The sequence below is a fragment of the Schistocerca americana genome, chromosome 4 (assembly GCF_021461395.2).
Source record: "Schistocerca americana isolate TAMUIC-IGC-003095 chromosome 4, iqSchAmer2.1, whole genome shotgun sequence".
Lineage (NCBI taxonomy): Eukaryota > Metazoa > Arthropoda > Insecta > Orthoptera > Acrididae > Schistocerca > Schistocerca americana.
This window is the reverse complement of record NC_060122.1, coordinates 610199998-610223178: the sequence shown is the minus strand read 5'-3', so window position 1 is coordinate 610223178 and position 23181 is coordinate 610199998. Positions and strand designations below refer to the sequence as shown.

Below are 23181 nucleotides of genomic sequence, written 5' to 3'. Positions count from 1 at the left end.
CATTTCATAATGCAATATTTTATGACAATGGTCAATCCATGATTCTTACGCCAATTGTGATTGATAAAACAGTAAGCGAAATCTCAATTTCCAACTTTTCCATTGAATAACAACATCACTTGTATTTTGTTAGATCACACTCTTCAGTGTATAACATGTCAGTGGACAGCAAGGGCTATTTGTCTGTGAACTGGTATGATTTTTAAAGGTCTAACAAAGATACTTGATCAAATTTTTCTGTTAGTTGAATGCCAACTGCAATTCTATGTCTTTTATGTGAAAATCGTCTGGCAGATTGTCCATAATGGGCGTAAGAGTTGTCACATAAATACAAAACTTTTGATTAGTTTTTCGAAGATCTTGACATCTATTTTCAAATTGTTGCATCAAAATGAAAAGTATGGCTGAGTATTTCATCCCATCTTTGGGTTTATGACTAAATCTTTAGTTTCGCAGTAGCAACTGAACTATCAGTACGATAACAGATTGTGTGTCTTTTTTTTATTACAGGTCGTGTAATAGATGCTCACGCCTTGGGCCACGTTGATACTTGCTTTGGACCAAGCTGATACGTACTATGAGCTCCATGTGGTCCGCTGCCCGCGGGCCCCGGGATAGACACACTAGCTTTATAGGATCACTTTGTTGTTCATCTACTTGTCTATCTGTCCGAGTGTAAAGAATCCTTTTTGTCAGGGACTGGTGGACGTGTCAAGTTGAAATTATATGTGCTCAGATCTGTCTGTACAGACCTTGCTTTCACAGACAAGTCGGTGCTTGTCAATTACTCATCGACGGAAGCTTTGGTCTGCGCTGTTGATCGGTGTCCGGCCTGCGCTATGTCTGGGAGGGTTTGAATTTACGCAGATGGCACACAGACAGGTCTGAGCGTTTCAACGGTATCTCAGATTAACGCCCAATCCATTGTTGCTTTGGCGAGCGTCGTGTCTTTGTTGATTCGGTGTTCTGATACACAGAATTCAATATGAGTGATGTTTCTGGAGATTCTCGAGATTCGTGGATTTACTCCGGAGAGTTTGTAACAGAATTTATAGATCTTTACAGGTCTTCAATCAAAATTAGGCATTATATTTTTTTGTGTCACTCATTTTAATGGGCCTACATTACATATATACAAATTGCAAATAAATTAGTTTAATAACTGTGACAACTTTCCTCCACTGTGGAAGATTAAGAAACTTAATCGCAGTAAAAAATAAAAAAATGAGTTTGATTTTCTATTCCCACCTTCAAATATTGCAGCCTTAATACTGCATATATAGCACGACATGACGTGACTTAATCATGTTGATGACAGCAAGCAGAAAATTTAAGATCAGCACAGCTTCTGCCCGTAGCTAGAAATCTCAGTGTCATTAAAAACTTCTCGTAAGCACTTACTGCTTTACTAATTACGGTATAATGTCTCTGTATGTGTGGTTTGACATGTTGCAAAAGCACTAAAAATTTCTCTTCGTCCATTCTTAAATAGGTGAATCATTCATCTTTTTTCAAATTTTAACTCTTTTAAAAGATTAACATGTGAGAGTGACGTACGTTTTAGAAGCCAGTTCCTTGTCCACTTGTTACGCTGTGGTCTCTTTCTTTTTTCAACTTCCGAAATGACAGCTGTAGACAGCAGAATTACTTTATAAGCAAATTTATTCAGTTTGACCAGAGCCCCCATGCTGTTGCCCGATGAATTCAACACTGACAAAAACTGTACCTGTGGTCGGAACGTGTAAATGCGACGTAAAATACGCAGACCCTATGCGCAGACAGTCGTTGTGAATCCAGCCTGCACAGACAAATCGGAATATGTAAAGGTCCCCTAAGGTCTATGGTTCCCTGACGATGTAAAAATTTTAAGTTTCTACGTCAGTGGTATCAAAAGATACGGCCATTTATGTCAATTACTTTCATACTCACGAACAAACTCGCCACAACCTACATGTTACTACATAAAATCATGAAATTTGGAAGGAAGCAAGGTTCCACCTACAAGTAAAGGAAAAAAAAAATCCTAAAATCATTAATCTCAAACGAAACAAATATTGTTCTTGTCTTTTGTTATCGACTGTGTGTCTGTCCGTCTGTTAAGACGTACCGAGTTGAAATTTATGTCACGTACTAAGATATATGGTTCCTCGGCAATGTAATAAACTTAAGCTTCCAGGTCGATGCAATCAGAATATATGCCCATTTATGTCACATATTTTGACACTCGCAAACTCACTCAACAAAACCTATAGGGTATTTCCCACTGACTCAGGATCATGAATTTTGACAAGAAGCAAGGTTTCATAGTACAAGTGAAGGAAAAAGTCCTAAGAGTGTTCATTTGTAATTACATCATACGAAAAAAAATATTTTTTTGCCACGTTATCCGACCACCTTCATGTCCGCCTGTGAAGACCACATTGCCTCACGAACGGGTAGTACTGAGCTGAAATTTACGTCACAACCTAATGTCTACCGTCCCTTGGTGGTGTACAAAATTTAAGCTTCTACGTTATCATAGCTTACCAGCATTGATATCGACAACAGGCAAAAACTGTCGAAATTTTCGGTTTCAGGGAAGGACAAACTGTCTATAAACATCATTAAGTTTGTGCGCAACCCTTGGTGGGTGAGTCCTACTCGCACTTACCCGAATGTTTTTTATTAACTGGAAGTGTGTTCGACTAACAGGAAATAATTTTTACAAAGTTGGCTGAAAGAAAAAATCGTTGCTTCCTCTCACTCTCTCTTTATTCGTGCGACGCGACTTATACTGCTGCCGAATAAAGTGAGCCACTTCTCACACATTCGTGTCAACTGCAGACCAGCGAACTAGCTTCTCTCTCTCTCTCTCTCTCTCTCTCTCTCTCTCTCTCTCCCCAGGCGTTCTACATCGCACGGCAAGACAATGTCAACATGGAAAAACCATTGTGTACATAAAAGAAACATTTTTGTATTCCCATGGACTGATGATGCCGTTCAACATATTGCATTATTAAAAAAACAAAGCGAAATACCAATACACTGTGACTCATAGCGCTTGCTGTAAAACGTGTTTATCAATTTTTAACGAATTATTATGTACAACAAGCAGGCTGAATGGTTATGGAATGTTTGATCTATATACACAGTAGAGAAAACAGCTGCAAAGAATTTTTAAATGTTTCATTGCGTTCTCATAGAACGAATGTACTGTATTTCTAGCACTGCTAGAAACTAGACATTTCAGCGCAAGCATCAGCCGCAAACAAAAGACATCTCGTTAATTTTATCATTTACTAATTTCGTTCAATTACCCAAATATTACAGCTGGAAAATTGGCGTCTGTGTAAAAACGTATCGAGACAATCCGTCACACAATTCAATAGAGTCGCTACTTCAGTGTCCGACTTGTGGTCTACTCTCATTTTAGTTACAACAGACCTAACACCAGCACATCAGTTATATCGTGGCTTATGGACATAACATATCATAACTTCATTTCTGACTATACTATATGCAAATATTTTACTATATTTATTTATTTATTCATTTACTTTAACTTAGTCGCATACGCTTCCTAGTACTACATCACACTGTTAAAAACTTAGCTAGGTATATAGTGATTAAAACACGCTGCACTTTGACACTCCACCCCATGAATTTATGAGGTAATGGCACACGTTGGTGATTTCTGGTTCGGCCAAAATATGATGTTAATAATATAGTAACTATAATGACTGACAAAAATGTGAAGCTCCCAAAAGTGAAACGACACGAAGTGAAACTTCACTGGTTGCGAGAGAGATGAAAGTCGATGTGATATTACACTACTCGCCATTAAAATTGCTACTCCACGAAGATGACGTGCTACAGAAGCGAAACTTAACCGACAGCAAGAGGATGCTGTGATATGCAAATGATCAGCTTTTCAGAGCATTCACACAAGGTTGGCGCCGGTGGCGTCACCTACAACGTGCTGACATGAGAAAAGTTTCCAAACGATTCCTCATACACAAACAGCAGTTGACCGGCGTTGCATGGTGAACGTTGTTGTGATGCCTCGTGTAAAGACTTTGATAAAGGTCGGATTGTAGCCTATCGCGATTGCGACTTATCGTATCGCGACATTGCTGCTCGCGTTGGTCGAGATCCAATGACTGTTAGCAGAATATGGAATCGGTGGGCTCAGGAGGGTAATACGGAACGCCGTGCTGGATCCCAACGGCCTCGTATCACTAGCAGTCGAGATGACAGGCATCTTATCCGCATGGCTGTAATGGATCGTGCAGCCACGTCTCGATCCCTGAGTTAACAGATGGGGACGTTTGCATGACAACAATCATCTGCACGAACAGTTCGAAGACGTTTGCAGCAGCATGGACTATCGGCTCGGAGACCATGGCTGCGGTTACCCTTCACGCTGCATTACAGACAGGAGCGCCTGCGATGGTGTACTCAACGACGAACCTGGGTGCACGAATGGCAAAACGTCATTTTTTCGGATGAATCCAGTTTCTGTTTACAGCATCATGATGGTCGCATCCACGTTTGAGGACATCGCAGTGAACGCACACTTAAAGCGTATATCCGTCATCGCCATACTGGGGTATCACCCGGCGTGATGGTATGGGGTGCCATTGGTTACACGTCTCGGTCACCTCTTGTTCGCATTGACGGCACTTTGAATAGTGGACGTTACATTTCAGATGTGTTACGACCCGTGGCTCTATCCTTCATTCGATACCTGCGAAACCCTACGTTTGAGCATGATAATGCACGAGGGCATGTTGCAGGTCCGGTACGGGGCTTTCTGGATACAGAAAATGTTCGACTGCTGCCCTCTGTTCTCCATATCTCTCACCAATTGATAACGTCTGGTCAATGGTGGCCGAGCAACTGGCTCGTCACAATGCGCCAGTCACTACTCTTGATGAACTGTGGTATCGTGTTGAAGCTGCATTGGCAGCTGTACCTGTACACGCCATCCAAGCTCTGTTTGACTCAATGCCCAGGCGTATCAAAATGGTTCAAATGGCTCTGAGCACTATGGGACTTAACATCTTAGGTCATCAGTGCCCCAGAACTTAGAACTATTAAACCTAACTAAGCTAAGGACATCACACACATCCATGCCCGAGGCAGGACTCGAACCTGCGACCGTAGCGGTCGCGCGGTTCCAGACTGAAGCGCCTAGAACCGCTCGGCCACACCGGCCGGCCCCAGGCGTATCACGTCCGTTAAATACGGCCAGAGGTGGTTGTTCTGGGTACTGATTTCCCAGGATCTACGCACCCAAATTGCGTGAAAATGTAATTACATCTCAGTTCTAGTTTAATATATTTGTCCAATGAATACCCGTTTATCATCTGCATTCCTTCTTGGTGTAGCAATTTTAATGGCAAGTAGTGTATTTCAGTGATTACAGTGTAGACTCAAATTTACAAAGAACTTGGCTATATAAGCCCATTTATCACTATGACACTTGTAAAACCTCCGATTTATGTACCCCGCTCGATCGGGATCTGATAGCAGCCCAAATAATAATTAATTAATGTGACCGTGTACCTAATGGGGCTGGCAATCGGATTTGACTGCTACGGAGTTGTTACATTCCATTTTGTCCTTCTCAAATGCTGTAATAATGAAATGTCTAGTGACAAGAAGAACGCCAACACAGCTTCACTAATCAAGACCTATATTCGTCTCAAAAACACAAGAAAAAGGAGACAGCCACTGCGTTCGTCATACATATTTAATAACGGCTAATCTCAGCACAGGCTTCTTCGTTATTCATAATCGTGACACGCTAATACACTCCAACACTGCAATCCAACACTGCAATCCAAATGATGCCGGCGTGGTAGACGCGAAACCACAAATATCGGCACAGAAATATCACTGATCACTCTAGTAATTATACTTCTTCACTTTCCCGTGTTATTCTAACACAAAGGGGTTAAACCGCGGCGATAGCCACTCCCTTTGTCGGTCAGCCTTGTATTACCGCAACAGGCCTCCACACGGCTCGGCCCGCAACCTGAGAACTGACTCCTCTCTACACTCGCTCTCGCAACACGACACACTATCGATTGTTTGCCCTGTCGACCTGTGCCGAGTGCAAACTTATAGTAAGGGCTTACGGACCCCTTACACACTGCACTGCCCTGGATGCCCAACTATTGTAACTGGTCCTCGACGTGCTGGACACTGGCGTTCGAGTGGAGTTCACTACAGAGCTGGTGCGACACACGTTCTATTGAGGACAGATCTGAGGATCTTGCTGGCCAGGGGAGTGCCTCAAATCTTGCAGGCACTTCACAGAGACACGTGCCATATGTGGACGAGCAACGGCCTGTTGTAAGACGATACTGTAGCGTGAGAAGTAACACATGAGGGCGCAGGACATCTGTGATGTACCGTTGTGCTGTCAGAGGTCCCTCAGTCACTACCAGCCGTGGCCTGAAGTCATACAGATGGTTCCCCACACAGTGACGCCAGGGGTAACACCACTCTCCAAATTGGAGAGCTGGGACCTCTGCCTAGGTCGCCGCCACACTCGCTGATGACGGTCATCTGGGTAGGTAGCGCAGAAGCGCGACTCATTGCTGGACACAATACAATGCCATTCCCCTGCTGTCCATGTTTCCCGATCACGGCGCCATTCGAACTGTAGCCTTTTGTGTTGCCATGTTAATGGTAGCCTGCCATAGGACAATAATTCTCTAGTCCAGCTGCTACTAGTCTCCGACCAATGGTGCACGATGGCACAGAACGTTGCAGCATGTCCATTGCTTGTTTTCGGATGGCAGTCGCACATGTGTTTGGAGCACAATATGGCTATCCTGCCTTGTAGTGCTCAGACGTGATGGACTGGAATCTTGACGACGAACATGGCTGCACTCACGTTTCCATGCAATCCAAAATCGAGCCACTGCCACATCCGAATGGCCCACAGATGTGGGTATTGTACGGTTCGACCACCTGGCCAGAGACTCACAAAGTGGCCCGTCTCCGACTCCGTTAGGTGCTGATAACGCAGTCTCGCAGCAGTGCATAGCATCTCCGTGTCCTCCACAATGGTCACTCGTCTGACGCTATTCACTCCGTTTTCCTTGTAAGCAGGCTGTTTAGGTTTTTATGTTGGTAACGCCACGTAGCGCTCTATATGAAAATCACTGGCTGTGCTGTGTGCAGTCTGTGGTTGGTTAGAATTGTTGGAATTTTTGCTATTGTAGTGTTGGGCAGTTGGATATGAACAGCACGTAGCGTTGCACAGTTGGAGGTGAGCCGCAAGCAGTGGTGGATGTGGGGAGAGAGATGGCAGAAATTTGAGAGCGGACGATCTGGACGTGTGTCCATCAGTAAGAGTAAATTTGCAATACTGTATATCATGAACCGGTATATACAGGGTGTTACAAAAAGGTGCGGCCAAACTTTCAGGAAACATTCCTCACACACAAATAAAGAAAATATGTTATGTGGACATGTGTCCGGAAACGCTTAATTTCCATTTTAGTTTCGTCAGTATGTACTGTACTTCCTCGATTCACCGCCAGTTGGCCCAATTGAAGGAAAGTAATATTGACTTCGGTGCTTGTGTTGACATGCGACTCATTGCTCTACAGTACTAGCATCAAGCATATCAGTACGTAGCACAAACAGGTTAGTGTTCATCACGAACATGGTTTTGCAGTCAGTGCAATGTTTACAAATGCGGAGATGGCAGATGCCCATCTGATGTATGGATTAGCACGGGGCAATAGCCGTGGCGCGGTACGTTTGTATCGAGACAGATGTCCAGAACGAAGGTGTCCCGACAGGAAGACGTTCGAAGCAATTGATCGGCGTCTTAGGGTGCACGGAACATTCCAGCCTATGACTCGCGACTGGGGAAGACCTAGAAAGACGAGGACACCTGCAATGGACGAGGCAATTGTTCGTACAGTTGACGATAACCCTAATGTCATAATCAGAGAAGTTGCTGCTGTACAAGGTAACGTTGACCACGTCACTGTATGGAGAGTGCTATGGGAGAACCAGTTGTTTCCGTACCATGTACAGCGTGTGCAGGCACTATCAGCAGCTGATTGGCTTCCACGGGTACACTTCTGCGAATGGTTCATCCAACAATGTGTCAATCCTCATTTCAGTGCAAATGTTCTCTTTACGGATGAGACTTCATTCCAACGTGATCAAATTGTAAATTTTCACAATCAACATATGTGGGCTGACGAGAATCCGCACGCAATTGTGGTTCAAAAATGGTTCAAATGGCTCTGAGCACTATGGGACTCAACTGCTGAGGTCATCAGTCCCCTAGAACTTAGAACTAATTAAACCTAACTAACCTAAGGACATCACACACATCCATGCCCGAGGCAGGATTCGAACCTGCGACCGTAGCGGTCTTGCGGTTCCAGACTGCAGCGCCTTTAACCGCACGTCCACTTCGGCCGGCTGCACGCAATTGTGCAATCACGTCATCAACACAGATTTTCTGTGAACGTTTGGGCAGGCATTGTTGGTGATGTCTTGACTGGGCCCCATGTTCTTCCACCTAAGCTCAATGGAGCATGTTATCATGATTTCATACGGGATATTCTACCTGTGCTGCTAGAACATGTGCCTTTACAAGTACGACACAACATGTGGTTCATGCACGATGGAGCTCCTGCACATTTCAGTCGAAGTGTTCATACGCTTCTCAACAACAGATTCGGTGACCGATGGATTGGTAGAGGCAGACCAATTCCGTGGCCTCCACGCTCTCGTGACCTCAACCCTCTTGACTTTCATTTATGGGGGCATATGAAAGCTCTTGTCTACACAACCCCGGTACCAAATGTAGAGACTCTTCGTGCTCGTATTGTGGACGGCTGTGATACAATACGCCATTCTCCAGGGCTGCATCAGCGCATCAGGGATTCCATGCGACGGAGGGTGGATGCATGTATCCTCGCTAACGGAGGACATTTTGAAGATTTCCTGTAACAAAGTGTTTGAAGTCACGCTGGTACATTCTGTTGCTGCGTGTTTCCATTCCATGATTAATGTGATTTAAAGAGAAGCAATAAAAAGAGCTGTAACATGTAAAGTAAGCGTTTCCGGACACATGTCCACGTAACATATTTTCTTTCTTTGTGTGTGAGGAATGTTTCCTCAAAGTTTGGCCTTACCTTTTTGTAACACCCTGTATATGATGATATTTTGAATATTATTAAGGTAAATACATTGCTTGTTCTCTATAAAATCTTTCATTTGCTAACTATGCCTAAAAGCAGTTAGTGCCTTCAGTAGTTAGAATCTCTTATTTAGCTGGCAGTATTGGCGCTCGCTTTTCTGCAGTAGTTCGAGTAACGAAGATTTTTGTGAGGTAAGTGATTCATGAAAGGTGTAGGTTATTGTTAGTCAGGGCCATTCTTTTGTAGGGATTATTGAAAGTCAGATTGCGTTGCGCTTGGCTCTGAGCACTATGGGACTTAACAGCTAAGGTCATCAGTCCCCTAGAACTTAGAACTACTTAAACCTAACTAACCTAAGGACATCACACACATCCATGCCCGAGGCAGGATTCGAGCCTGCGACCGTAGCGGTCGCGCTGTTCCAGACTGAAGCGCCTAGAACCGCTCGTCCATTCCGGCCGGCAGATTGCGTTGCGCTAAAAATATTGTGTGTCAGTTCAGTGTTGATCAGAATAAGTAAAGAGAGAAATGTCTGAGTACGTTCAGTTCCGCTCAGCTGTTTGAAAATCAAATAACATAAGAGGTTAACCAGTACAGTAATTGATAAATTTTTCTAAGCGGATGTTTCATCCTACCAGACCTGGTAGCAAAACTAAACACGAAGAACACTAATGCGTTTTGGTGGTCGCTCTACCTGCCACAGAAAACTGCAATTCTAATTTTTTTATACATACCGATGGACTGTATCTGCATGAAGTTACATTGTAATCCGAACATGCCTTTATGGTACTTCACTGTCTTTATCATTCATTGTATAATCGTTCCTAAAATGGACGATAACACAGCACTTCCGACTTCGCCTGTGGCTACGAATGAAACCGAGAAAACACACGGAACATTTGTGAATGAGGAAAAAGACATTTTATTTTGCTCCACTCTTCGGAGCCATTAAGAATAAGCTTGTTAAAGCAATATCAAAATCTCCTTAATGTGCACTGCTCAAATTACGTTCACGACAATCGAGAAATCGTTATTTACACGTAATGTAGTTTCTTAGCGAACCTTTAATATTTAGAGTATTTTCACGTTGATCTTTACAGTGATCACTCACTGGCCTTCTACTACTTCGTTCTCGGCGTTCAAAGATAATATTGCGACACATCAAATTCTTGGCATGCAAATGTGCCATCGTTCGAAATATTTGATATAAATTGATTTTAATAATTTTAGTACAAAGACATATTTATCTAACTGCGTGAATATAAAGACATACCTCTGCACTTTTTTATATTTTTCATTGTCTACCCATACAAATAGCACGGGCTGTTAGATTTCTCGCTCACTGTGAAATCAGAAACTTCCCAGCCAAATGCCAGGCGAACTGATAGTGAAGTCGAGGGAGCCCCAGTTGGAAACAATTGGGAGGCGATTTCCAACTCCGGAATTTGCCTTGCATCCAAGGGAATCCTGCAAAAACTCATTGTTAGAAGCAGGAGAAGGGAACTGTTGGTGTTGTGATCTTCAGCCCGAACACTTGTTTCGACGCAGCTCATCACGTTGGTTTACTTATGCAACACTCTTTAGTTCTGTATATATAAACTAACTGACCAAAAGTCAAGAGATTGGTTGTGCCGTTTAAAGACTTGCCTTGTATAACGCACCAGTGTTGCGAAAATCGTGTATGGAGCGGGTGTTGACACGATATCTGAGCAGTCTTTCAGGAGCAAGTGTCTGGTGAACATGACATCGTGTAACGATGTAGTCGTCTTTGAACGTTGGGTGGTAATCGGCGCAAGACGTGCGGGTCATTATAGACCTTTATAGGAGATTACACAAGAATTTGGGTTTTCATCTCAGCAGCGTCTAGGGCGCGTCTCCGTTACAGGGACAAAATTAGGAAATCAAATTATTTTGTTGATTAAATTTGCCTTCTTGAAACTTCCTGGCACATTAAAACTGTGTGACGGATCAGGAGACGAACCAGGACATTTGCCTTCCGTCGGCAAATGGTCTACTGACTATTTTTTCGTCTTTCTTTCTGTGTGTTTCTTCGTCGTTTTTCTTCTTCTGTGTCGTTGTCGCCTGATATCTCTGAAATTACATCGAAAAGAACTTCGCTCAATTTCTTTTATTACAAGGGGTGACCAGTTCTCCTGATACAATACATTGAACTACCGTGTCACCATCTGAGCTATCCAAGCACGACTCGCGATTCGCCTTCACAGCAGTACTTCCGTCAGTACCTCTCCTCCTACCTTCCAAAATTCACAGAAGTTCTCCTGCATATCTTGCGGGAGGTTCGAGTCCCGGTCCGGCACACAGGCAATTTCAATGCAGAATGAAAAATTCATTCTGAGTACTTAACAGGTCTCTACTGAGAGTTTTGATAGATCAAGGCAATTCCAATGCAGAATGAAAAATTCGTTCTGGGAACTTAACAGTTCTCTACTGAGATTTTCGATAGATTTTGAAAAATTTCTAGTGAACATAAGCTATAAAATGCATAGCTTAAGAGTTATGAGGACTTGTTCAGTGGAGGAGATGTGTTTCACGGTAGCGAAGATGAAGAAGTGCTCATAGCTCCTCAGGTATGCATTTTAGAGCCCATGTTAAATGGACATTTTTTTCCTTGTTTTGGTCCATACTACAACCTCTGCAAGTTGTCTACCCTACAATCTTAGCAACAATAGTGCCAGTAGACGTATTCCACGGTCAGTGACGGGGACTGGGCGTTTGCGTCGTCGTCATCGTCATTTGTCACAGTGGTTACATTGGATTGTGAAAAAACTGGGACTACGGTCGCTGATGACCGCGCAGTTGAGTGCCCCACAAACCAATCATCGTCATCATCATGATCAACACTGTCAGTGATAACAGAACGGTTTTCGCTTGTAACTTTCGACTCGTTCGTTTCCAGTACAGGGACCCTTGGTCCAACCAATGTAGATCGTTGTGGGTGCCAGAAGCCAAGTCCAGCTCAGTTGGTGTCTTTCAAATGAAGCGTGCTACGTGGGTGCAAACAGGTACAGTTCGTTCCAGTCTGCTGGATTAGCGGGGTCGCGTAGAACTACAGACTTGTATCACTAACGCCAATTACCCGGCTGTGTAGACGAGGTCATTAAGGTACGCCTGTGACTCCCGACTCGGAGGTAGCCAGTTCGACTTCCAGTGCTGAAAGAGTTTTCACAGCCAGTATTTGATTGGGAAAAGGAGGAACGGTGGGTGTGCACCAAAGCTAAAGATTAAATTTCAAACCTCTCCGCAGAGTCCCACTCTGGAACCCGCTTCAGCTGACGCAATCTGTGGTTTCATGCTTCACTTTATTACTCGCCTACAAATGCTAAAAGTGAATGAAACATAACGTAGTAACCTTTTTCTTGACAATATTTGACAGTATAAGTAACTTCTATTCAGGACATCGCTGTAAAATGTTAACTGTATCCATTACATTTAAAAAAAGTTATCTTGGTACCAGAAGGAAGTAGAAAATTTTGGTTGTTAATTCGTTAAAAATTCAGCAATGTATTTCTCAAAAAGATTTTCTAAGTCATTTTTTGTTCTTTACAATTAATTAAATCGTAAAAATTATTTCATAACTTGGTAGCGCATTTGTCCTAGGAGAAAATAAGCGTATAACCGTTACTGTGGGGCCATCCAGTGAGAAGATTTAGCCAGTTATCGAGAGCGCCGCTGAGATATCTAGCCAGTTACCAAGAGCACCTTTTTTTTCAAAAAGTCGATATATCTCGAAATGTTATTAACATTTTTTTTCATTTTTCTAACAAGCTTCTTTTTTACTTTCTGCTGGCAATAATTACAGTAACTAGCAAGTATGGGAATGATAATGTTAACGAGGTACGGAGAACCCGATTTTTAATGTTTTTTTCTATGTATCTCGAAACATTGGAAAGCAAACGATATTTATACAAAATAAAGTGGTAGATCTTATTAAGCCCTACTACTTTTTCCTTTAGTATATTTCAAAAGGAGCTATATGTTTTTACTCATTGAAGAAAAACAGTTTTTTGTAGCTTTGCGGAGTTTTTTGGCTGTGTCTGTAATCTTTGATTTCGATCGAGTTTCATGGGAAATAAACTCCATTTGTAAGTAGGCTGTTTAGGTTTTTGTATTGGTAACGACATGTAGCGCTTTATATGAAAATCACTGACTGTGCTATGTGCAGTCTGAGGCTGGTCGGCATTGTTGCAATATTCGCCATTGTAGTGTTGGGCAGTTGGCTGTTAACAGCGCTTAGCGCTGCGCAGTTGGAGGTGAGCCGCCAGCAGTGGTGGATGTGGGGAGTGAGATGGCGGAGTTTTGAGAGCGGATAATCTGCACAGATACAGTAAATTTGTATGACTGGATGTCATGAAGTGATATATATATATTATGACTTTTGAACACTATTAAGGTATATACATTGCTTGTTCTCTATCAAAATCTTTCATTTGCTAACTACGCGTAAAAGCAGTTAGTGCCTTCAGTAGTTAGAATCTCTTATTTAGCTGGCAGTATTGGCGCTCACTGTACTGCAGTAGTTCGAGTAACAAAGATTTTTGTGAGGTAAGTGATTCATGAAAGGCATAGGTTATTGTTAGTCAGGGCCATTCTTTTGTAGGGATTATTGAAAGTCACATTGCGTTGCGCTAAAAATATTGTGTGTCAGTTTAAGCACAATCATGTACAATTTTTCTAAGCAGACGTTTCACTTTTAAAATTTTATTTTGTATACTCTCATATTATTTTTGGTTTTCAGGTAATACTTTTGGCAAATTTATTACTAGGCCGTCATTCCTGCACTGCGCCAACGGCGTTGCCGCAGTGGTAACAACGATTCTCGTCAGATCACCGAAGTTAAGCGCTGTCGGGCTGGGCTAGCACCTGGGTGGGTGACCATCTGGTCTGCCGAGCGCTGTTGGCAAGCGGGGTGCACTCAGCCCTTGTGAGGCAACCTGAGAAGCTACTTGATTGAGAAGTAGCGGTTCCGGTCTCGCAAACGGACATACGGTCGGGACAGCGATGTGCTGACCACATGCCCCTCCATATATGCATCCAGTGTCGGCTGTAGGCTGAGGATGAGACGGCGGCCGGTCAGTACCGTTGGGCCTTCACAGACTGGTGACTATGCTGTATTTTATACCCCTCACAGGCTGTCTGCTGCTGTCGGTGGCTGCCAGCAAGGACGGCCCATGCAAGCGGTGCCCGGCTTACAGCTACCCTGTCTGTGGGAGCATGCCCGGCAGCGGCAACTCCACCAGCACCAGCGCCTTTAGGAGCCGCTGCGAGATGGACCGCTTCAACTGCATCAACAAGACAGGTAGGCCGCCTGTAAACGATAGTTACAAATCTACACTGCCTACACAAATAATTTTTCCTTGTATTATTTCGTTTTATTCGTAACTCCTGCTAAACCTCTGGTTCGATTTCAACTTTCCTACGAAAGTAATATGGTGTCTCAACGGTACATGTATCGAATTTATTACGAAAGTAGTAGATTGAGATCTGGGACACACATTCAAGATACTTTAACTTAACAAAGACAAGGCAATAATTAACAATCAAACACAAACTCTGGCTTGTAATTTCCAACAGATTTTATTTAAAAATTGCATCACAATAGTAAACTACTGTTCCCCTGGAATAATATACATAATTGCCCTAGAATTTGAAACATTACTAAGGAGACAAGATTTCTACAGGCGTCAAAGCCCATCCCAAACAATAAATAATTTTAAAACCCTCTTTACATAAATGTTAAGCACCATACAAACAATAAATGCTTTACTGAGAAGAACTTCCACATAAGCAGGACATCTTTCAAGATATAGCAGCAGAAACAACTCAATTTCTCTTTCTGAATAAGATATTAGAAACTCAGTACAATGAAATCAAACAATGGAAAATCCAGGATGGAATGTATCAATATTAGAGAACAAAAGTTGCTGCTCACCTTATAGTGGAGATTCTGAGTTGCGATAGGCACAACAAAAAGATTCACACAATTATAGCTTTCGGCCATTAAGGCCTTTGTCAGCAATAGACACACATACACATACACGCACACACACACTCATGCAAAGGCAACTTGCTCCCACATCTGCAGTCTCAGATAACTGAAACCACACTGCGAGCAGCAGCACCAGTGCGTGATGCGAGTGGCAACTGTGGGGGAGGGGGGGGGGGGGGTAGAGGAAGGGGTAAGGAGGAGACTGGGGCAGGGAGGGGAGGTATAGTATGTGGAGATGGCAGGCAGTGAAGTGCTGCAGTTTAGATGAAGGTCAGGAGAGAAGGTGGGGAGGGGGGGGGGACAGGAAGTAGTGGAAAGGAGACAAATAAAAAGAAATTAAAAGACTGGATGTGATGGTGAAATGATGGCTGTGTAGTGCTGTAATGGGAACAGCGATGGGACTGGATGGTTGAGGACAGTGACTAACAAAGGTTGAGACCAGGAGGGTTATGGGAACATAGGATGTATTGCAGGGAAAGTTCCCACCTGCGCAATTCAGAAAAGCAGTGGAGCTGTGCCGTATGGATCTTTCCCACCAACACCAGCTTTTCTGAATTGCGCAGATGGGAACTTTCCCTGCAATACATCCTATGTTCCTGTAACCCTCATGGTCTCAACCTTCGTTAGTCACTGTCCTCGGCCATCCAGCCCCATCCCAGTTCCCAATTCAGCACTACGCAGCCGTCATTTCACCACCACACCCACTTTTTTAATTTATTTTTATTTGTCTCCTTTCCGCTACTTCCTCCCTCCCCCCTCCCCACCTTCTCTCCTGGTCTCCGTCTGAACTGTAGCACTTCACTGTCCGCCACCCCTACCATACTATCCCTTCCCCTCCCTGCCCCAGCCTCCACCTTCCCCCACCCAGACGCCACTCCCATCATGCACTGGTGCTGCTGCTCGCAGTGTTGTTTCAGTTATCTGAGAATGCAGGCGTGTGTGCAAGTTGCGTTTGAGTGTGTGTGTGTGTGTGTGTGTGTGTGTGTATGTGTGTCTATTGCTGACAAAGGCCTTAATGGCCGAAAGCTATAATTGTGTGAATCTTTTTGTTGTGCCTATCGCTACTCAGCATCTCTGCTATATGGTGAGTAGTAACGCTCCTTCTCTAATATCGGTACAATGAAAGACATCTTTCAGATATTACAAACTTTCAGTGACAAGTAATGACACATCAGAGGTGCGCGGAAACTACAACTCAGATCGAGCCTGAATGAAAGCTGAAAGGAACGGTGAATAAGTATAGACGGATGCCTCGGCGTCATCACGAACAAATAATAAAATACTCAACGTAAATTCGGCGAAGAACTGGAGTCTACTTATAAACATAGCGACCGTACTATCGATTACAATTCAAACTGGCCGCCGCCAAGGCGTCGTCCCCCAGTTGAAAGACCAGCGACAACGGACGACGTGCATCGCTAATTATACCACTGAAACAACAACATGAAACCACCAATTGGGCAGTATCCAGAGTAACAAAATCCTTAAAAATTTAGAAAAATTTCAAAACAGGAATACGGCCACAGGAGACCCACAAGCCATTTACATTCAGAATTAACCACTTTAAATATCTGCACCACTTTGTCATTAATATGTGCAGACAGGTTTATTACTGCCAGAGCAGGAAGTGATAATATACTCAAATACATAAGAAGCTGGTCATAGTGACAAATCACGAACTCTTAACTCATAGTCCTAGAGACGATTAATTATATTGTATACATTCCATAAACACACACTGAATAGTTACAGTACGACAGGACTCTAGCACATGATAAACTTTTCATCATTTTTAATTTTTTTACCAAACATTTTTCCTACTTCCCGCTGGTTCTAATTACAGAACTAGAGAGTGAATGCTTGTTTACCTCTGAACAAATTACCAAAATACCAGCAGACAGCCAGAATATCGAACCTGTGGTTTTTTCGGAGTGCACAGACACGCGCTTAGATATACACACCTTGCCCGTATCTCAAGTCCGTCCAAAACAGGCAAACCTCATTCACACAGGTAACCACTGTTCAATAAATTGTACACTAGTGGCCAATACGAAACAGATAACACTGGGAGAGACGTTAACTGCAAACAGCACGAAATTCAGTATGCATATATACAGCAAGACTTTAAGCATCTGAATAATTTCCCTCCCGCCAGAGGTTCGAGTCCTCCGTAGGGCAAGTGTGTGTGTGTGTTGTTCTTAGCATAAGTTAGTTTAAGTAGTTTGTAAGTCTAGGGACCGATGATTTAAGCATTTTGGTCCCTTAGAAATTCACACACATTTGAACATTTTTTTGAATAATTTCCACCGTTTGATTTGGTAGCGGTTGCAGGCTGATACATTACAAAGTCACTTTCAGATGTTCACATCGTTTAGCAGCACAAACGAGACCACCGCCTTCTCAATAGACGGAGTACACACTCGCCGACCGCACGCACGTCTCCGTACGCATCCCCACTGCCCACATGACAGAAAGGGGCAGAGCATGCGCAAAGGGCGACCGCCGACAGACTGCACACCGAAGCGCCAGTCACCCGCCCAAAACCAGCCCTCTCCCCACAGCGTCGTGCGCTTTAATAGCTGAAAAGCGACCAAAGCGGAAAACCGCGGCCACGAGGTACAGAGTTGGTCGCAGAGATCTTAAATGAATACAGAGAAGCGACTGGCACCAACGGCGACACGTATCAGATGCAAATGAGATAAAACAGTCATAACGGAATTACGTAGTTTCTTTCGTAACACGAGCAACAAATTAAGGTGTTTGCGTTTTCTGGATGGAAACTGGTATAAATGTGCTCTCTGTCCTGTTGTATTATTGCATCGTTAGTACTTTGCCCAAACTCTGTTCTTTCTAATCATCTCAAAAATTCTCATCGGCATTGACTTTGTAAGGTTTTGTAGTTCTTGCAGTGAAATTTTCGCCCACTCTTCTCTTATAGCTGTCTTCAGCTCGCACAAGGCCTCAAACTGCCTTCCACTGCAATAAACATGTCTTGAAAGTATACCCAAAAGTTTCTCAAGGTCTTGAAGTCCAGGCTAAGTGCAGGCCGGGGCAAAGCATCGATATCTTCATCTTCAAACTACTTTTTTGTTGTGGAAATACCTGGACAGATGCATTATCTTGTTGAAACATTAAACTTTCCTCCTCTAGGTCCTCATACCTTCTAATCAATTCTGTCTCTAGCGTCTGAGTGTATGTATTAGAGTTTGTTCTTGTGTTCACCTTTAGTGCAGAATGCTGCCCAAATCATATCACTTCCACCACCAAAATTTCTGTTCACTCTTACCTGCAACTCTGTTCTCCGATCATGCCAATCATATTGAAATCCATCCGGACCATCTAAGTTAAACTTCTTCTCATCACTGAAGATCACTTTTTCCAATTTTCAAGTCCATGACGTATGCTTTTCAGCATCACGTCAAACCGGTTCACGCTCTGTTCAGAGTCTTACGCGTGTGGTAGAGTTGTTGGAAACCAGCAGTGGGCTCTTACTTTAATGTAGGTTTTAGCTATTACTTCCAGTTGCCTCATTCCGCCACAGCTCTATTCGGCGAGCGGAAGGTGATGTAATTGCTGCAGTTGTTCTAAGAAAACTCTTTCTCGATTTCAGCCTAGGACATGATGCTTCGCTTTCAAACATGGGATGCCTGAATCGTTTTCATTTTATTTATTTATTTTGTTTTTCAACCTCTGCCGCTATTCTTCGTCTAATATCCGGGAATGCTTTGCCTGATTTTGTCAAATGAAGTTGATCGTAGATACCCACTTATAATGCGGTCTGTCTCCTTAAGAGTGGTGCCAATGTGCCTGCTGTGTATATTCTGGCGCTGCACATTCTGCCATGGAGAAATCTAGATGTAGAGTAAACTACGTTGTCTTCATGATATTCTGCCAGATCTTCGAGGGCTGCAGTCAGTTTCATTTCTGCCTCCTCAATTATTCGTCCTTGGGCTGCAATGCTGGGTCGTCACATAGATGAAGGATCTTTCGTCAGGAAATAAATACTGAAAACATTCCCGAGGGTACATTTATTTATATACTATTATTGTTACTTTGACACTGAAAATAAAAAAGTTGAAACAAAAAGAACATGAGAACGGCTGAGCTAGACCGATCATAAAAAATAACGAGTTGTGAAGTGCCATCGACTAGTGCTCTTCAGCAGTAGATAAGCAAGAAGCAAACTTTAAAAAAGGTTTATTGAACGCTGATACCGTCCATAGGGTGTGTCAGAAATATTTCCGTGAACTTTTTTCAGGGAGGAGGGAAGAAGGGTTGTCATATCCCTCATCCCAAAACGAGAAAGGAAGACAGTGTAAATATATACCCAAAAATCATTTGTCTTTCAAATATAATGTAAGTTTAAGATCTTATATTTTAGGTGAACTCCAACAGCTGAAGCTTGTAATTAACACTTTGTTAATCTAGTGACGTACCAATACACACATTACATCCCCAATGGCGATGAGCTGACATCGAGACACATTTATATTTGAGACTTACGTAAGGTACAATATTCACTTTAGGAAGTAGTTGTGAATGGCCACAAAAAAGTATTGGACAAGAGGCAACATGGTTGTACCGAAACGTAAGGAGGTCATTACATAAGTCATGACAACTATGATGTATCTTGCAAACATGTGGCATCACTTAATCGCAGTAAATACATTTCAAAGATCGCAACCAAGAGTGCCGAAATCAACCGACAGACTACGTCCGCATCCGACGAAGGCTCGGTATCAGCGCCTGAAACGTTGTGAGAGCTTGGCAATGCTACAACATGGATATAAGCAGAGTGGGACAGCAAACATACGTGGATATTGCCTTTCTCGCTGGCAGAAACGCTACTCGGTGTCATACAGAACTACGGGCAGTGTGGGTGACGACGAGAACGTCTGGTACTGCTGGTTAATGCAGTCATAGTCCATGATAACGCTGCAGCCCACACTGCAGATGTCATCAAGAGTTGTGTGCAACGGGAGGGGGGGGGGGGGGGGGGGGAGAGAGGGGGCAGTAATCCTCCGCCACCCACGCTGCTCACCCGACCCCAATCTATGCGACTTCGACCTCATTCCACAACTGAAGAAATCATTGCTTGGGAGGCGTTTTGCAGACAGGGCGGATATCCTCACGGCATTTCGGCAACTGGTCGAGCGGTTCTAGGCGCTACAGTATGGAACCGCGCGACCGATAAGGTCACAGGTTCGAATCCTGCCTCGGGCATGGATGTGTGTGATGTCCTTAGGTTAGTTAGGTTTAAGCAGTTCTACGTTATAGGGGACTGATGACCTCAGAAGTTAAGTCCCATAGTGCTCAGAGCCATTTGAACCATTTCAGCAACAGGCGGCACACGTTGACAACAATGCTAATGGCAAACAACGCCTTCCCCATCGTTAGCAAAGCCGTGTGGATCCACTGGGGGCTATTTTGAAGGACAGTAGTTGATTTTGATTCATTTTTGTTGCATTTGTACTCGTAAACAATAAACTTACACAGAGTTTCAACGGGTTTGTTTCATTTCATCCCCTGTCGCGACCTCCTGTACTGGAAGCTTGTTTTATGTTGGCATTCAGATACACAATGCCTTCCGGTTCAAAGCACACCGTGGAATTCTTAAGTCCTCACATTATCGTGAGATAAACCATAGCTGCCACGGTTTATGGAATGACCCTCGTATTTACAGTCTGAAACATCAGAGTCATCTAAAATTTGCTGCTGTTTCGCACCGCATTAGTGATACATGATCCAGAGCATCACAAATCGGAATGATGGTAGATCAAGGTTAGCTCATGTGCCTAACTCTAGAGAATGCATCCTTCATTTTTCAAGGACAGCTACCATTCCGCAAGTCAGGGTATGGTGGAGAGGCTAAATCGGACCCACTAATGTGCCGAGGCGAGCATTGGACTGAGGCTTTATCCCCAATACTTGCCGGTTTACGGACTGCATTGGCGGAGGATGCAGGCTACACTGCAGCCCCGTTGGCTAAGGCGAAAACTTAAGACTGCCAGCTGAATTACCCATAGATAGGCCCAGCTTTTCCCACAGAAAGAGGAACATACAGAGTTTGGGAAACATCTACAAAAGAATACGGTCCTGCTCCGCCATTCTATGCCTAACCCACACGACACCAAACCGGTATTCATCCACGCTGAACTGTGCAAAACCACGCATGGTTGATTCGGGGATGATACTGTCCACCTATCGTTAAAGCCGCTGTACACAGGATTATTCAAAGTCGTCCTTAGAGGAGCAAACTTACTTCAAGATCTGATGAAACGATGGAGAGGAAAAAGTATCTATCGAGCATCTGAACTCTGCATACCTTGAAGCGGATTCGATGGAGAGGGGGCCTCTGGTCTCTCCCCTTACACCTTCAGGCACCTCCTCCCACACTCATCACCTCACGCAGCTGACAAGTCCTCGGACTGGGTCGTGGAGGAGCAGCCGACGCAGGAACGCCTGGAATTGAAATCACCTAGACCACAACGTCCAGGTGTAGTAGGAAGAGTGGGCATATCAAAAACAGTTTCCAGTATTCCCAGGGATCTGGAGATTCAAAAGGAAGGGGGAGGAGAGGGGAGGCTGTTGCAACTATCAGAGGATCGACAGATCGGTCACGTACAGATAAATGACTAAGTATATGTGAAACGTTTTTGTATTGTTTTCTTTGTTCAGTTGGGAAGTGCGCGTTTTTGTTGTGCACCGAACTATTGCGAGATGTAAAAATACGTGAATTTAAAGTTTATATCCTCAACGGTGTATGCCTGTTCAGTCAGTGTTTTATTCGCATGACTAAACCAAGAAAAATCCTGCAGTTACGTTGTTCGAAGGGCACTGGATGATGTTATCAATGATACAAGGGTAATACTGAAAGTCGTGACAACGCATTGTTTAAACTCCTATTCCAACACTGTAACAAAAACGACTGCTCGATTGTAATATAGAGACTTTAAACCACATGTGACTAAACTGTGACGCCATTAGCATCTACCGCGAGACTACAGGCAGTTCTTCCAACATGGTCGACAACTATGTTTCGTTTTGGCAACTTGCTGTCATTGAATTCTCTGTTGAAGAGGCAAAATGCTTCTGAAATTCGCTCCAAATTTCAGTGTGCCTATGGAGATACCTGCGTAGGTGCCAGCAGTGTTAGGAGATGCGCCGCCAAACATTTCAAAGATGGAAACACGAGTATCCACGATAAGCCTGGTAGCGATCGCCCTCGAACTGTCTCTATGGAATGCCATGGGGAAATATTCCGATTTATTTTCTTGAACACGGACAAACCGTAAATGTTGTGCACTGTATCCAGATACTTTTGAAGCTCCGTCCTGCATTGCGTGATAAACTCCCTGGATAGGAGGTCATCTTACAACAGAATAGGACGCGTCCTCATACTACACATGCCACTTTGGAGAAGATCAGAACATTTGGGTGGGAAACTCTTTCGTATCCTCCCAATAATCTCGAATTGGGAACCCCCGAATACCACCTTTTCGGTTCTGTTAAGGAACAGATGCGATGCCCGTGCTACCAGACGATGGAGGATGTTTGGCCAGCAGTGTCAATCTCTTTTGGGAAGCTTGAGCGTTTTTCAAACTTGTGGAACGATGGAAAAAATGTGTACAGAGAAATAGATACTCTGCTGAAAAGAAATAAAGAGTATGTAGATGGAGATGATGTACATGGTTTGTATAAAAAATAAAGATTAGAAATTGACAGAGTTGTTGCTCATTTCTTCGAGTATGGGCCTCGTAGTTGTGTAGGCAAGGGATGACCAATTCCATGCCCACACATTCTCCTATGTTCATTCCTTGTTGTGTTCTCTGTGTGACCACCTAAGATAATTTATTCCTGCAGCGGATGCTTCATGAAATTGCCATGGAAAATGGTGAAACCATTTGACATCGTCCAAGGTTCTAGACTTATCTCACTGCGAGCTTGGGATTACATAATTTCGCAGCAGCTGAAATTTTTCAATTTCATTATCATCTATCAGTCACTGAT

The 23181-nt window shown here is 43.5% G+C and overlaps 1 long non-coding RNA gene across 1 annotated transcript in view; it reads left to right on the top strand.

Moving 5' to 3' along the window:
- Nucleotides 1-14296: 14296 nt before the first annotated feature.
- The window catches only part of LOC124612819, a 35064-nt gene continuing 26179 nt past the window's right edge, over nt 14297-23181 (top strand). The window contains exon 1 of the long non-coding RNA XR_006979573.1: nt 14297-14481. This is a non-coding gene — a long non-coding RNA (uncharacterized LOC124612819). The remainder of the gene's footprint in view (nt 14482-23181) is intronic.